The 18,155-nt window shown below is 32.8% G+C and overlaps 1 long non-coding RNA gene across 2 annotated transcripts; it reads right to left on the bottom strand.

Moving 5' to 3' along the window:
- Positions 1-1,733: 1,733 nt before the first annotated feature.
- LOC148600578 (uncharacterized) lies at positions 1,734-16,035 on the bottom strand. 2 transcript variants are annotated; one of them, XR_015918283.1, is made up of 5 exons: positions 15,872-16,035; positions 11,177-11,787; positions 10,846-10,935; positions 6,390-6,465; positions 4,118-5,032 (listed from the first exon to the last, which is right to left on the bottom strand). It is a non-coding gene; the product is annotated as an uncharacterized LOC148600578 (long non-coding RNA). The 2 variants fall into 2 exon arrangements; XR_015918284.1 differs by lacking the exons at positions 10,846-10,935; positions 11,177-11,787; positions 15,872-16,035 and adding exons at positions 1,734-2,740; positions 3,738-3,827 and having other exon boundaries at positions 4,866-5,032; positions 6,390-8,021.
- Between the last annotated feature and the right edge of the window lie 2,120 nt (positions 16,036-18,155).

The following is an 18,155-nucleotide window of genomic DNA, read 5'->3' on the forward strand; positions in this document are numbered from 1 at the left end:
GTGTAGAAAATTTAGTAAAAATATCAAATATTTAATTTTGAAGGCTATATTTACCTAAATATGGTGGTAATCAGCACTTGAAATCAAGTTTTGTGTAAATTTGAGAAAAATTCGATTAGAAATGAGGAAAAACTCACTTTCATTACTGCGGTTAAGGACATATAAGCATTTCCCTATGGCAACATGGAAAATCCATTTTTGAGTACTTATTTTGCTTTAGGTGCCCTTTACTTGTCATGTTTTATTGTGAAAACACTGTATTTACAAATTAAAAGCCAAAGATATCACCTTTTGTGAAAATTTAAAGATTTAGGGTTTTTGACATGTGATCAAGAAAAAGGGGGAAGCATGTCAGACATGAATTTTTAAAAATAGACCAATTTTTCAGAAAATGACTACTTTTAAAGGCTATCTCGTTATTAATATTGTTAAAAAACAAGTTGTGATTGATTTTTTTTATTTGAAAAGTCATAAAAAGTTCTTTGCAAACTATTTCTGAAATTAAGTACAGATTTTCGAATAATACATTCGGAATTCCAAAATTAAAGCTCGGAATTCTGAGTAAAGTCGGAATCTCCTGCTACGGATTAAAAAAGTAACAAAAGCAAATGAGCAACTCGGACTCCACTAAAAACTTGGAGCATGGACTTGGTGCACCGGTAGGGTAAGCATCCTCTGCTTTTCTCGAAAGGTAAAAAAAAAAAATAAAAAGTCCGGTGTAGACAAAAGAGGAAATGAAAACTTTGACTTTTTTATCTGCATTGCAATACTTATTTTCACTGTAAAAATTTGTTTGGTTATCCAATTTATTTATTTTAAGCTAAAGAAGTGACATTTTTACTTAAAAGAGGTTAGAATAGCACATATCACATGAAGATACAAGAATATCTTCTAAGACGTTGCATTTGAAATGATGAAACTTGAGAAAATTTGTTTGTTAAGGACTTATTTGCACTATACAATTAAATTTCTTGACACAAACTACATTGTCTTACTCAGTGAACCTTAACCTACACAAGAATAAGAAATTTTTGGTTAATATGGTGAAAATCCTATTTTTTCAAATGTAGGGTTTTCCAAAAACTTGCCATAATCATTAAGGAAAAGGGGACTTTTAAATGGTGTATGTCTTGTGATCTTTTGAAAGCTTTATTTGTATGGCATCAAACAATACAAGATTTATTAAAATTGAACATGGGATATTGATTTTAGAGCAAATTTAATACTTGGTTTGCTTCCCCAGATTGGAGATAATTCTGCCTTGTGTTCTACTACATGCATTCATATAATGAAAAATGCTATATATATGGCAAAAAGGAGAAAACACATAAAGACGCAGGTATTTTTTCACAATCTGGGCACTGACAAAAGTATTTATTTGATGTTTTTTATCTAATCATTGGTTTTCAAACCCCACAAAGACCATATGAGGATGAAAGTATAGAAAATCATGGAGTTTCCCCAGAACTTAATACTGGGTACTAATAGGCTTGTTTTCACTTTCTTTTCTACATTGCAATACTTATTTGCACAGAAAAAGTTTGTTCGGTTGTCCATTTTATTTGTTATAAGCTAAAGAAGTAACATTTTTTTGCTTAAAAGTGGTTAGAATAGCACATATCACAAGAAGATACAAGAATATCTTCTATGACGTCGCATCTGAAATGATGAAACTAAAGAAAATTTGTAGCCACGTGCACATGGCCATAATTGTGTTTACTTTTGACCACATGATGAGGGTTTTGATTGGCTATATTTTGATATATTTACATATGATTGACACCTCCCGTTAGGATGTATTGTTAACATGAAAAATAGACAAAAAGTGGCGAAAGTTAAATCTGGTGGTATATTGTTGGGATATAACATAGAATATGAAGATTGTATCGAATGCTTTGACACTGCTTGTAAATATGTTTTAAGGTTTAGAGTAAAGGGTGCACTATACGGTTACATTAAGGCGCACTGTTTCGCACACCAAGTTACCCCGGTCTAATTTTGTAAAACTTAAAATTAAAAGTTGAAATTTGGTGGATATATTGTTTAAATGTAGTTAAGCATTTATACATAGACAGATGTAATATATGTTATGGTAAACAGGTGTAATTTAAAGGAAGAATGGTATCCGGAACGTTTCAGTCCCCTGTCGTATTAGGTTCTCTCCTCAGGATTAGGGTGCAGGCACGAGACTGCAATTAATTTTCAAGTGCATTTCAATATACACATTTGAGCAGATTAAAAAAATTCCACCGGCGCAAACTGAATAAAACTTCTCTGGCCTAAAGATATGTACAAACAGGATTTTATATATAAATTGTAGAAAATTTTACCATCATTTTCTGAAATTAGTACATATAATTCGGAGATGGGGTAAACATGACAAATGAACCGAGTTAAAAGTCCTAAATTTTAACCTTCTTCCACTGAACCAAATCACAACTTTTAGTCAGAATTGATTAATGAAAAAAAATCCCATGTAATTTTAACCAATTTTCTACCAATTAGAGGCAAAACTTTAGCAAATAAGTTTCCAGTAAAAATATGAAAAAATGTGGAAGGTACCTACTACCAAAGTTGGAACTATATTCGTATACAACGAAAACCAAGGGGAATTAATTGTGTTCTCGTACCTATTAGATCAATAAATGTGCTCATCATGATTAGTTGAAAAAATATATAAGTTATAGCAAATTTAGTATCAGTGGTACATTGCATGTCCAATAATCGAAGGAAATAAGATCTGAAACAAATGTAAAATGATGTAAGGTTCTAAGCTTATCAGGTACATAAGCAGACAGTCAGCTGTATTTTTCCAGTTTTTCTACAAAAAATTTCGTTTTTGAAACCATATAGTGTATGCGGAACTCTAAAATTAGGTGTTTTTGAGACATCACAAGGTATATACATGTAGTGACTTACATTAGATGCATGAATATCAATGGAATGAATATATTAGGTTTTTTCACATTATTTATATTATTTACTAGCAAATACAAAAGATTCAGACTAATAAAACACATATCTGTGATTTTATAGATCCTAAGACAAGGCTGTGAAAACCCCTGATTTTGCCATATTTCATTGACTGGGTTCATAAAAATTACACTAAATTGTCAGAAATTTGTGTGGATGAGTGGTAAAGAGGAAAGTGGCAGGGGGATATTACCAAGTGTGGATTGCTTACAGTTTTTTCCAAGTACATGTAAAGAAGTGGCATTTTCTTATTGAGATTGCTTAAAGTATTTCTAGTTATATCTCTCTCAGAATTATGTAATGTAAATGTATGTATTAAGTGTCAGTCTCTGTAAGAGTTAGGCAGTTGTTGAACCATGGTATGACAAAACCCAACCGTTTTGCAAGTGTAATTTGACTACATGGATTTGCTCTCAGATTTAAAGTTAAAAGTTAATATTTTTTCGTATCATTTTGGTAACTTGACTTATAATCACATTGAAATGCACATAAAAATAAGATTACAAGGGCAGCGAATTCTGTCAAAAATTTCATTTCTATAACATTCTCTTGAAAATTTTTTTGAACAAATCCAGTAATGCAGAGATCAAATTATGGTATTTTCATATAGTGATAGTATCCAAGGGTGAAATTATATTGTCAGATTGGTGGGGTTTTGACATCCATTTTGCCTGATTCTTACAAAAACTTACACTTATATATTAAGTTCAAAAAACAGATACAAACCATTAATTTAAATTCTACATGTAAGTAATTTTAATTACATTGTAATGTACATTGTAGTTCTAAGGGAGACAATCCATTTTGCTTCCAAACCATGTCAATGCTGTCCATCAGTCATCATTAGTAGGAGTCTGTCGATAGGAACTAACAAAACTTTTAATCAAGATTTTATCACTTTGGGGACTTACATGTATGTTGTTGTTTCATTTTTTTTAAGTTTTGTTTTGTTTTTGTAGACTTCATTACAATATTATAACAACATTCACCACTTGTTTTTTTGTAAGTAATTTTAGTGCAAAAGAAATTTAAGTTTTAAAGTCCATATGACAATAACTTAATTATAGGTCTATTTTGATGTATCAATTAAGTTTTCTTCCAATTCAAAATTACTGTGAAACATTTTAAATCAAGCCATTGCACATCATCAACAATTAGACTGATTTTAAGAGAAGAGTTATTGCTCCTGAGTTTTTCAGTGTCCAGAAAGTTACTTACAATTGTTGAAATCAAGAAAATCTGATATTTTTTTGTGTAATTTGTCTTTTAATTTTGTACAAACATAAAATGTAAAAAAAATACATGTATATATATATATATTCTACGAAACTCATTGTGTTTGCTTGCAGGGGTAAGTTGTAATGTCCTCCCTTGCCAGGAATTTTGAGTGATCATAGGTAATTTTTAAGGATTGGTTGTTTTTAACTTTTCTGCATCCCCCAAAATAGCAGAAAATACAGACAGGGATTATAAGACAATGTTTCAAGGTAAGGCAAAACAAAAATGTGTGTTCACTGTAACCCGACATACATTGTACCCTATTTGTTTGCCGCCAACACTGAATTTTTTATCAGGAAATTTCAATTTCTGGAAATTTTGTCCTTGATCAGTAACCATTTCCTCAATTATTGTACAAAATGGAAATAAAAAAAATTGACCAACCGACTGACCCTATTTTTTCAGGATGCGACTGTAAACACATTTGTTTGCCTTATCTCTTGGAAACGAGTGATTGATTTAACGATAGATGGTACTTCCATGAGCAAGCACATTGAATTGTTTGGTGTGAAGATAGGATCAAGTGTCAAGCCAGTTCTTAATTACTGCCAAGTACACCAAATTGATGTTTGCTTTTTGACCATTTGATATAGGCTTTCCTATAAGTGGCTAACTTTGCTCATTTCCAACACAATGGTATGACGCCACATTATCTCTGCGTTGCTTTCACTGTAGTTTCCAGAAAAGGGCTGTTTTACTGTGGTCTTGTTGATGTTTTCTTAAGATGTGTCCAATCCATCTGTATCATCTGATGATGATGTTCATGTCTTCCTGCTTGTATCTAGTAAAGAGGTCCTTGTTAGAGATCATATAAAAGCAGATTCATTTCAATTTAACTAGTATAACAAGATTTTGCACTAGAAAAGTATGAAACAGTCAATTCACTGCTTTCAATCAATCAATCAGTCGATCTCTCCCCCCATCGACACCATGAATAAAGGATCCACAAATTCAAATAACAGAAGGCAACAAACAAAAACATGTTAAGATTCTAACAGTTGTGGATCCAGATAGATTAAAACAAATTTGCGGTCGTATCATTCCATTGTCAGTTTTGTCATTGTCGAGGTTGGTAGATATTTCTCGTCTGGACAGGAAGTATAAATGTATAGATCTTTATGAAAAATTGAAATCTGCATCAAGCTTCAATAGTGTGTAAAATTATGACCCAACCCTTCATGGTTTAACCCCTGCTTAGTATCAAGCTAAGCCCTGCGAGGCATTACATTTGTTTGATATGAAATAAGGCTCTTATGGAAAAGGGGAGGGGGCTCGGACTTTATGGTGAGTTACAAACTTTTTTTGCCGAAGCGTGAAAATAATTAATTTTTCAGCAGCAGCCAGGGTTAAAATATTTATTTGATTATAATCAAAATAGGGATGATGGAAATATTGAATTGTTTTTTTTTTTTATCGTATGACTGAGAAAAAAATTTTGGCTGAAATATGGAATAATCGTATTTTTTAAAACAAACCAGGCCATACATCCCCCTAAGTACAAACCTGATCTGTGCCTAACAATTGGTTATAATACAATAAAACCAGGAAACATACCGGACTAAGAAGGCAAAATTAACAAAATAAATAAAAGCGGGGAGCAGTTCTAATCTCTTTAACCCAAAAGGACCAACCACTCAACTGGAGAATACCAGATAATCTGTTAAATGTAAAGTAGAAAAGAGACCATGATACAGACACAGAAACAAATAAAACACTATAAATAATAACAGAAAAACACACACCAACTAAAGATAAACTAGAAATACTTTCAGCAAGTTCATAAAGAGAATACACCCCCATTTCAAATGCAGTTGAATGTGTAACCTGGAAGTTCAACTTTCTCCCTTTGCAGTCCCCAGACAGTAACTGTATTTTTTCATGCACATCTATATATGATGCCCTACCTTCCTATAAAGTTCCATCAAAATCAATTCAGCGGTGTAGGAGGAGTTGCGCTTATGAGGTTTTAACATTTCAACACTTAAGTTGGATTAACTCCCCTTGGAGTCTGCTGACAGTAACTATCTTATTTCATGCACATCTAAATATGTTGCAAAACCTTCGTATAAAGTTTCATCAAAATCCATTGAGATGTTAAGGGAGAAGTTGTGCTTACGATTTATAAACATGAAACATACTTGATTTGGTTTATCTCCCTTTGTAGTCTCCCTGACAGTAACCATATTTCTTCATGTACATATGATGCCCAGCTTCCTATAAAGTAGGAAAATAAAAGTAAGTTGTAAGCTTGACTTTATGTCAAAAGAATATACCACACAATGTATCTGCTAGTCATTTATGGTTTTTCTTTCTTAAAGGACTGCCAAAAAACACATGTGATAAACAGATTAATGATCGTTTGAATATTGCCCATGTGATCAGTCCTTGAATGATATCATCCCCTTAACTCAGCAGATATCAATATCTCATGCTGATAAGAAAGACAATATTGAAATGTCAGAGTGATGGAGTAAGAACATTTTTTGTGGAGGATTCTGAATTTTAATCTCCTAATTATCCTAGCCCTCCATCAGCAAAATATGGTCAGTGCCTCATCTGGATATTGAGTTGGACTTGACTTTACCTTGGTTTCTAACAAGCAAGAAGCCCCCAATAACAATCCGATGAAAAAAAGAATTAATTTGAGAGAAGCTTAAAATGTGTGGTCTAAGGGAGATAATTAAAAAAACAAACAAACAAAAAAAAAAACTATTTGAAACAAAAGGCACAACACAAAACTTAGATATTTCATATACAGTGAAACCTGTCTAAAGCAGATACTTTTTTATAAAGATCTTTATATCAGTGTAAATGTAGATTTTGGAACCTTAGAAAACCAACAACCTATACAAGTCTTAGAGGAGCCAATTTAAATTTGAAGGATGTAGGTTTAGACAGGTTTCACAGTATGTAATTCATACAAAATAACATACATAGATAAATAAATATAGTGACTTTCCTCAATTAGTTCAATCTGTGCTTTTAGTCGTTAGCCCAAAACCTGAGGCTAGTAAAAATTGATTGGTGTTAGTGAAAAGTCTGAGAATTTCAGTTGCATTCTTATAAAGATATACTGAAATTGACTATTCGGGCTAGTAGGTAAAATGTTGATGCCACAGACTGTAACAGTTAGTAAGTAGCACAGTTTTTTTTTAACATGTGTATTGAAATGTCAATTGTTATATCAAAAAAGCATAAACCCTTCAGATTTGCCATTGGAAAGCATTTATCACTTCCGATTTACTTTACAAAAAGATACTTGAACATCAGAAGTTTATCATGATGATCCCAACTGGTTATACTCCACCAAAAAAAGAGGGTCAGAGTGGTCTAGATACATTCTGGAACATAAAGAAGTCAGGCTGGTTTGTAGACAGTGAGAGTCTAAATCCATTCAGGAAGATTAAGGCGAAAAAATATTTGTGGCAGGTCCTCAGTTGCTGAATCCATGGATGATGATGAAATGCAGCCATCATCTCAAACAGCCCCATGTACATAGTACTGGAAGATGATATATACACAGTCAAGATGAACATGGAACAATTGAGATGAAAGCAGACTAAGATTTTGTCCAACACATTCTTCCACGCCACTGGAGAGACAAATGTCCCGAAAATTGAACAAGAATAAAAACATTGTACTTGCATAAAATCTGTAACCAATGAACTAATGACTTTTATATTTAACAAAGAACACCCAAACCTGTCTTAACAGACAGACATACTGACACCCAGACCACTTCATACACTTGACATATTAACCAGAAGTATAAAAAACTACCTCCAATCTAACATGCTACAGACATACAGACAGACACGAGATCACTATATATACATTTGACTAATATACCAGAGGTATACAAAATATCTCAAAACCAAACAGACACAGTCAGACAGACTGACCAAAAAGGAATCACCATATACACTTGACTGATTAACCAGAGGTATAAAAAACTACCTCCAAACCTAACATGTTACAGACAGACAGACATGAGATCACTATATACATTTGACTAATTTACCAGAGGTATACAAAATATCTCAAAACCAGACAGACAGACACACAGACTGACATTGAATCACCATATACATTCGTCTAATTAACCAAAGGTAAAACAAACACCTCCAAAACTATAGTGCAACAGATAGACAGACAGACTGACAGACATGGAATCACCATATACACTTGACTAACCAACCTGAGATATAAAAGCTACCTTCAAACCTAACGGGTGACAGGCAGACAGACTGACATGATATCACAATATACATTTGACTTCTTAACCAGAAACATTTTTTTTCATCAATTTACATTAATCATCAATCTGCTTCAAAAACAGGAAAAAGTGGTTTAAAACCTTGTCATTAATGACATTTTCAGGGGACATAACTCTAAGGAGTCAACAGATTATTCTCAAATTTGCATCAATAATAGATAATTCAGTCTACAATTTTTTTTTCTGAAATTAACACCATTGAAGGATCTGTATTTTTCTGCATACAATTGGAATTGTCATGAGAGCTGTTAAATTTTTTTAAAGAAAATAACAAAAAAATCTAGAGGCTCTAGAAAGCCTGAATTGCTCACCTGGTCAAAATAGTCTTTTTTCGCTTTCTAAAGTTGAACTTTTGACCTTCTCTTTACTATTGTCACAAGAATCATTTAATCAATAGTGTGCATCTTAGTTTTCAATTGGGTTTTCATTTATAAAACAAATCTCTCATAGTTATTTTTTTACTCTTCAGCCAGCACTCCACAGTATTGTAGAACTGCCTAATTTTGGTCTTGTAATCTGATGCTTTGTAACATTTATCACTTTAAAAAATTGTCAAGCATCTGTAAATCTATATATCTAGAAATAGCTCAAGCCAAGGCCTTCAGGATGCAGTAAAAATTTTCTGGAAACAAATTGCCCACAGCATATAGGGTTACCATAGAAACCATGCAAAAATATGCGAAAATTTGCAAAAAAGTTCATAAAATCAGGTTTAAAAATATCAAATTTCCCGCAAAATATCTGAATTTTTTATTTCAATCCCTGAAACTGTTCAAACTTTTCCCTTCAAAAACCCCTTCCTCATATGGGCATCGCCGGTTAGATTTTGAGCTATTTCACTTTGTAATCCACTTATTAAATTTAGCATGGTAAAAAATTGACTTACTTTCACTTTCACAATGAAGTCAAATTGTCATTGAAAAAAAGCCCCTTCAACATTGAATATATATAAAACATTGCAAAATACTTTTAAAAGTCCCCTTTTTTCCGAAAATGTTTTATCAACAATAGATTCTTCATTTTTAATCACTATAGCAACTACCGGTTTCCATTTATGTCATTTTTCATCCCTAGCCAAAAGTGCGAAACTAAACTAAACTGTGGAGTGCTGGCTCAAGGGCAATAAAATTCAACAGATCTTTATGAAAAGGTATTCAAGGGAACCAAGAGTCCAGCGGAAATCAAAAGAATGTAATCAAAGAATAAAGACCAGACATGGAAAACAGACAAACACAACAACAAGTAATAAAGGGAACCAAAGTTATAGCGGAAATCAAAAGAATGTAATCCAGGCACAAAGACTAGACATGGAAAACAGAAATATACAACAAAGAGTAACCAAGGGAAACAAGGTTATAGTGGAAATCAAAAGAAAGTTATCTAGGGACAAAGACCAAACACGGAAAACAGACAAACACAACAAAGTAGCCATAAAGTAACAAAAACAATACACACAAAGTAACAAAAGTAGATAAGCAACTCAGACTCCACTAAAAACTGGGAGCATGGACCAGGTGCACTGGTAGGGTAAGCTTCCTCTGCTTTTCTAGAAACACCCGCCGAGTCGCTCATACAAAGTCAAGTCCAGGATAGGCAAAAGAGGAAAGGAAAACTCTGACACATTGAACAAATCAGTTTTCATGGTGCAGATGGATATTTTCAACAAAGGTCGGTCTCACCATGCTGATCAATCTTACCTAGTCAGACTTTAGCTAAACCTATTTGTTTACAGGTTATTTCCAAAAACCTTCAATCTTCAATTTGACCCCCTATAGTCTACTTTTAGTATCATTGGCCATAGTTTTTGGCAGATCAAAAATCCCCATACAACACTGATAAGGATATATTGTAAGATCTATTTGGGCCAAGTTTCAATCCATCGTAAGCTGGAGTGAAGAATGTTCATTCCGTATCTGGTGTTAAACGTTTGAAATGAAAAGCTGATTAAAATCGTTGCTTGTAACCTAATATTTGATAGATTTTGAAGATTTTTAAATTCATTTTTCTTGAACAGGCGCCATTTTTGTTTGAATTGTTATCGGAAGAGAGATAAAGCTTGTCAAAATACCGCTAAAAGACTGAGTACAGTCCCGATAATGGGCGAGGTCTGAAAATGAGAGGGCGACAGTGACTTCACTCTAATAGCTTTTGGTGTTGCCTCAGGGTTAAGTGAGCCATCCCAGGGCAACAATTTTGCCCGAATCACCCAGTAGTATGAGTCTGGGATCGTGGGTCAGATCAAAACCTGTATTGTATTGTCTGTCATTAATAGTGATACTTAGACTTTGCCTCTCCAAGTCTGCCATGAATAGTGATACCTGGACTTTGCCTCTCCGAGTCTGCCTTGAATAGTGATACTTAGATTTTGCCTCTCCAACTTAGTTTTCTGTTTTACTTTTGCTGTATAACTGAAAATAATTGACATATACAAAAGAGTAGTAATACAAATCATAAATGCCCTTACACAATGTTAATCAAGATAATAAGCATCTGGCTTCTTTAAAAATGACTAAATATAGTATGACTGCTGTTAATGTAAGGCCAATGTTGAATGATAATACATATCATGATATTATTGTATTGCTCCAAAGGTTTATTACGTATATTGTATCATGAATTATCTTACAATACTCAGCTCTAATAAATTACCTAATGCTAACATCAGGCAGACCTTCTCCTCCCCAACAGTAGCTTGGTATGAGGGTGACGTCTCTTACAGACTATGTTTTGCTACTGTAGACAACCATCTTAACTTTTTTCAATGTTGGCTCTCAACAAGCTACTGTAGACAACCATCTTAACTGGTTTCTCAATGTTGGCTCTCAGCAAGCTACTGTAGACAAGCATCTTAACTTTTTTCAATGTTGGCTCTCAGCAAGCTACTACAGACAACCATCTTAACTGGTTTCTCAATGTTGGCTCTCAGCAAGCTACTGTAGACAACCATCTTAACTGGTTTCTCAATGTTGGCTCTCAGCAAGCTACTGTAGACAACCATCTCAACTGGTTTCTCAATGTTGGCTCTCAGCAAGCTACTGTAGACAAGCATCTTAACTTTTTTCAATGTTGGCTCTCAGCAAGCTACTACAGACAACCATCTTAACTGGTTTCTCAATGTTGGCTCTCAGCAAGCTACTGTAGACAACCATCTTAACTGGTTTCTCAATGTTGGCTCTCAGCAAGCTACTGTAGACAACCATCTTAACTGGTTTTTCAATGTTGGCTCTCAGTAAGCTCTTTAAAGTGTCATCATCTTGATTCTGTAATAGTATTAAGAAAACATTTAAGGAGGTAGACTTAGGATAAGGGACATAACTATTGAAATCAATGTATGTATCATTTTCAATTGCATCAAAGCCCACTGAACTTTCATTTGAAATAGAATGAAATCAGTCCAAGTTACTTAGCTGCTTATATGAGATTGATGTAAAATGCTGAATAGAAATGTTCCAATAATTTGTAAGAGTTGTGCCCCTTATCCTAAGTCTACCTCCTTAAACAATATCAGAAGAACTCCAAACAACTGGAAAAAGTGGTAGACTACAGACTTCTGAGTAATCAGGCTTTTCTGCAGATAAACACTACTGCAAAAACTGCAGTTATCATTATATATGCCAGCTTGAATGGAAAAGGGTGTTGATCATATTGTCTGTAAATAAAACATTCCACAGTACATGCATGGGTGTTCCGACTCTGAAGTGATAACTTCATTAACAATGTAAATAATACAGAACTAAAGACAACATTTTGAAGTTCTTCAAAGATTTTTGAGTTTGTGAACCAATTATAGAAAGACAATCTACAAACGTAACGTCCTTTACTATTTTAACGAGACTAGCACAGACAGTACACATATTGTAAAGATCATGGTTCTCGCTGATATAGGCAATGTCTACTCAATATTAGCTCATTTTGAGAGCAAAATATCAGCAATCTGTTAGACATTTTTCTTCTTAAATTTCAAGTGTATTTTTTAGGTATTACACCAGGAGCATCCCCAAATTGTTCCCATAATTCAATTTTTCTTAAAATTTGTAGGTGATGTTACACTTACTGCAGTGTGTCATCTGTCAAAATTTTAAGAAAATACACAGAGTTTAAACAATGAGGACTTGTATATTTCTATTTTCTGAAATCTGAATCATTGCCATAACTGAACTGATATTTTAATCTCATTTTGACAATATTTAAATAAATAACTAAATATTAAGTCAAATAAAGCCAAAATAAAATAAGGAAACATTTTCAGCTATTTGCTTATATAAAAACCTCTATTTTGCAAAAAAAAAAAAAAATCATTCAATTTTCGTATAAAACTGATTTTATATGGACTATTCATTGTTTCAGTTTTGGTTTCTGGAGGAAATTTTCAGTAATGTTAATATTCAATAAGGTTACCAAATATCAAATTATGATGACTTATATTGATGAAAGAGTATTGCCAGGCCCAGCTTAAGTCAACTAATGTTGGAAATTTAATGTAATACAAATATTAATACTTCTGCATGAAGGAACAAACTTATATACTAAACATAGTTCAAAGCTGTATAGATCTGTACATTTTATGCTTAATAAAGTTACAAAATTAAAACAAAATTTGAATATTTTATCTAAGGAATCTTGGTTTGCAATTCAAACGTCATTCTAAAGCTTCAATTTGGATTACCTCCCTTACCCTTGGTCTACATGCAGGGAACTTTAGTTAAAAGGCATGTTTACGCGATGATTTAACGGCTGAGAGGTTATCTAATACTATACTGAAACTGATACTTATTCAATAAATGGTTTACCTGGATATGTGGTTATTTCTTAATTAATCCAACCTCCATATGGGGGAGGTTAAACAGAACAGCTGTTATTTTGGCTACGCCTAGGGATATTTTTGTCACAAAAATTACAGTATTAGTCATAATAGAAAAGAAATAATTCCTTCCAGGGGTAGATTTGTACTCATTTTAACATGGGTTTAGCATTTGCATTTTCATTTAACACCTCACTATTGATCGGTGTTAAATAATCGAATATAAATGCTGTACCCATGTTAAAATGAGTACAAATCTACCCCCTACATGAATTATTTCTTAAATAGAAGCGTATGTTTATCATGCGTTTGGTGATCATTTAGCATTTGTTTAAGTATCGTGTGTGCGGGAAACCTAAACATCTCAAGGAGTGTACCTGTCAGGAATAACATCCCATGTATACATCTGCACCATGAAAACTGATTTGTTCGATGTGTCACTGTTTTCCCTTCCTCTTTCATCCAACCCGGACTTGACTTTTTATGAGCAGCTCTACAGGTCTTTCTAGAATAGCAGTGGACGTTTTACCTATACCGATGCACCTGCTCCATGCTCCCAATTTTTAGTGGAGTCTGAGTTGCTCATGTACTTTTGTTACATTGTATGTATGATTTTAGTTACTTTATGTTCTTTGTCGTGTTTGTCTGTTTTCCATGTCTGGTCTTAGTCCCTGGATTATATTCTTTTGATTTCCACTAGAATCCTGGTTTTCTTGATTACTCAATCCATATTATTGCTGTAGTAAGTGTTTTAACGAAATTGTTATTTTACATACTTTTTGCAACATACAATTTACAAAGGTAAATAAACTTTTTGCGATTCCATATCATTACAGGTACCTATAAAAAGGGAAACCAAACCAAAAGAAACAAAATAAAACGAAACGAAACAATTCAAAACGAAACAAAATGGACAGACACACAACAAATGAAAACAAAATCTAAAAAACTGTGAAAAAAACTATAAAGTAAGAAAGGAAAAGAAAAGAAGAAAATAAAATCATAAAAGTCATCATCATTTTTAAGAGTTGAAATGTGTTTCATATAATTTATAGAAATAGTTTACATATATATGCTTGCTGTACTAGTTTAAAAGGAGGCATCAAGGCTGGATCATTGTTGCATCGTCCTTTGATTTGACTTAAATCAGCCAACAATCTTTAATCAATAACAGAAAACATTTTATTATTTTTTCCAATAATTTTAGTCACTGCATGTGACATAATATACAACTGAGGTTGATAAGTAGTCATGGATAGAGTCACGAACGGACATACGGACAGCTACTAAACAAAATACTGTGATAGACATAAATGCATTTTCATTCATTTACAAAAAATCAAAAAATATCTAATGACTATGGTAAGACAAAGTGGACGAAAACGCCCATTTATGAATATCTATATATACATGTAATTATAAATATTTATAAATCATTTATAAATATATAAATGATGTTATGTAAAAATATTTTAATTCAATTATAAATATTTATAAATGAATTATAAATATTAATAATTGCCTTATATTTATGAATATTTACAATTCATTTATAAATATTAATAATTAATTTATTAATATTTATAAATCATTTATAAATATTTATCATTTAATTATATATATTTATAACTCCAAGACAATTACAAATATTTATGATTCATTTATAAATACTTATGATTTTTTATAAATATTTATAATTGATTTATAAATATTTGTAATTCATTTATAAATATTTATAATTGAATTGTTAACATTAATAAATGAATTATAAACATTCATAATTATTATAAATATTAATAAAAAGGCATTTTTATCCACTTTGGCTTGCCATAAATGAGAGAAATTTTCTTTGAAGTGTGGATCTTGATATATTTGTTAGGTGTGAACTGTGAGGAGGTTCCTAGTGTAAAAAACAATTTTAAATGAACGAAATCAACTCCATTGAATCAGGGAAAATCTAAATGCACTCGGCTTAATATAAGATCGTATAATAGCTTGAAGTATCAACAGCTGGAAATTCCCATTTTTATATAGGTCATTCTATTGAAGCTTTAATGGTAGATTTACTCAATGATGTGGTTCATCGTAAATTTAACTTTTAATGAATGAAATGGCTTCGAATGGTCAGTTATTGACCAATGAAAAATATCATGTCTTATCCTAATACTTTAAACTTAACATTTAAAGGAAAGCATTAACTTTTATCTGATTCAAAATCTTTGAAAGTGTACGTTTTTGGCTGTGCCTTGGGTGCTATATAATATTACACTTAACATGAGAAAAAGAAGACATTCACTGTGCTATGGACAAGAATAATAGTACATACTTCCATACATACATATACATATGTTAATCTTGCTTCATCCTTTTTTAAATAATTATTTCTGTATACATCTAAAGATTTGTTGCAAGTACATATTTATTTATTTTCTCTGTTCCGTTTCGTATTTTAGTTTCGTTTCGTAATTTATAGATTTCGTTTCGGCTCGTTTTATTTCGTTTCGCATTCTATAGTTAACCTATCGTTACATATGAAAAATTACCTCAAAACATAATATCCCGTCATCCCTCCACAGGGTATTTCAGTGCTGAACGCTGCTGCCATTGCTTCTTATTTACTAATGTGTGGAAGAAGCCGGTTAACGCAGGGGAGTTCATAGATGGTTGATGTCGTAACAAACGGCATCGACATGGCAATCTTTATAACTTCCGGTAGTGCAACTCGTCCTTTTTAATGTTCGGTACTTTAGATGCTCGACGTTCATTCCAAAAATAGTCAATTATATGTACTAGTAATCATATGTTGATATATGTAAAATTTAATGTTTAAATCTCTTTTTGTGACTGAATTCCTTTGTATTTTTTCCCTTTATTATATTTCGAAATTATTGTATGTTTATTGTTCTGCTCACTTGCGCGCGTGTTCAATTGAAAAATATATACATGTATATTCCTATTCATAATAAATTTGTGAGAAGGGGTGTATACTCATTTTCCTCTTATGTTTTTTTTATATGTCATATGTGATTTTATCAACCTACACACCATTTCAGTTGCGAAATACATGTAGATAAAGCTAGAATAGAGGAGGACTGAGGAGAGGAGTAACTATATAGTTATGAGTAATCAAGGGAACCAATATTCGAGCAGAAATCCAAAGAATACAATCCATGGAAAGAGACCAGACACAGAAAACAGACAAACACAACAAAGAACATAAAATAACCAAAATAACAAAAGTGGGGCTGGTCAAAATGCAGGGGGGAGGTCAAGTTTTTTTGTCTGTAAGTGAAAAAGGGGGTTCAGATTTTTTTTATAAATTCAAAGATGGGTCTTTTTTTTTGCACATGGATTTTACGGGGGAGGGGGGGGTGGTCAACATTTTTAGTTAAGTAGAGCATTACAACAGTCAAATGAAAACATATTTTACCACCATTAAACATTTTATTTCATTGTCACATACATGTACAGTAATGTATATACATGTATGTATTTTATATGTCACTGGTAAAATCAAGTTCACACATCAACATAACCATCAGGACCTTAAACCTTTACAGTTATTAAATTAAATGGGTCCGACTCCTGACGATTTAATTACACTATATATATATAGAAAGGTCTGAAAAATTCCCAACGATGTTAGAAATGCAAATTTTTGATCGCTCCCTCCGCGGGACTCGAACTCGTACCGCTATGACATCTATGGCAACACCGCCTGCACAAAGTCCAGCGCCCTAGACAACTTGGCCAGCTAGGCTATACAAAAATATAGCTTTCGCTGGCCGGGTCATTCCTCCTCGTAGGTTTAATCTAGGGCTGTAACTTAGTACACGATGTATGGTAGTGAATAGAGTCGTCACATTCTGAGACGTTTGTATAATATTGATTTGTTGTGACATGCATCATTAATTTGATCCTCTATCCTACATAATAACATCTAAATGAACTCTCCCGTACTACCGTATGTCGTGTACTAAGTTACAGCCCTAGATTAATCCTACGAGGAGGAATGACCCGGCCAGCGAAAGCTATATTTTTATTTAGCCTAGCTGGCCGAGTGGTCTAGGGCGCTGGACTTTGTGCAGGCGGTGTGGCCATAGATGTCACAGCGGTACGAGTTCGAGTCCCGCGGAGGGAACGACCACAAATTTGCATCGCAAATTTGACAGTTCTAACATCGTTGGGAATTTTTCAGACCTATATATATATATATATATATATATCTTGAATTCAAGAGCTGTGTCTAATTCTGCTTGATTTTGACCCGACTTTTCCAAAGTATGAAGTTTTGGAATTGAAGACTTGAAATTTTTATTGTAAGAATTCTTTAACATTTCAACTGCTTCTGCTAAGTAGATAGTTTTTTAATAGCAGCCAATTCCTGTCTGGGTCGAATTGAATCTAGACCATTTGTTAATTCTTCATTCAGAATTGAAAGAAAAAAGAAAAAAGAGGGCAACACTTGATATATGCTTCCTATGACACTAATCTTTTTAATAATTTCTCATAAGCTGTGAAGTCTGTTTTCATCCTGTTTCTTAACCTTTCTCTTGTTTTCCTTTTTTCTCTTCTATTTAAAAGTATGGAAGGAAAGCAACAAAATTTCAATGTGAATAACTTGTGAGATTCCTTTGGGTCATTTACTGTTTTATTTCAAAATGACCACCCCCCCCCTTTCCCAGGTAAATAATGATCAAGTCCCTTATTCGCAGAAGTTCGTCAACAATTAAATTTAATATACATGTAATTCAAACAAAAGAAAAATACTTTTACGTTTTTTATACGCGAGGCAACCACAGCATAAACACATTGATTAAAACAATG

This window comes from Perna viridis, chromosome 13 (assembly GCF_037379345.1).
Source record: "Perna viridis isolate PV_CMFRI_1.1 ecotype Kerala chromosome 13, ASM3737934v1, whole genome shotgun sequence".
In the NCBI taxonomy this organism is placed as follows: domain Eukaryota; kingdom Metazoa; phylum Mollusca; class Bivalvia; order Mytilida; family Mytilidae; genus Perna; species Perna viridis.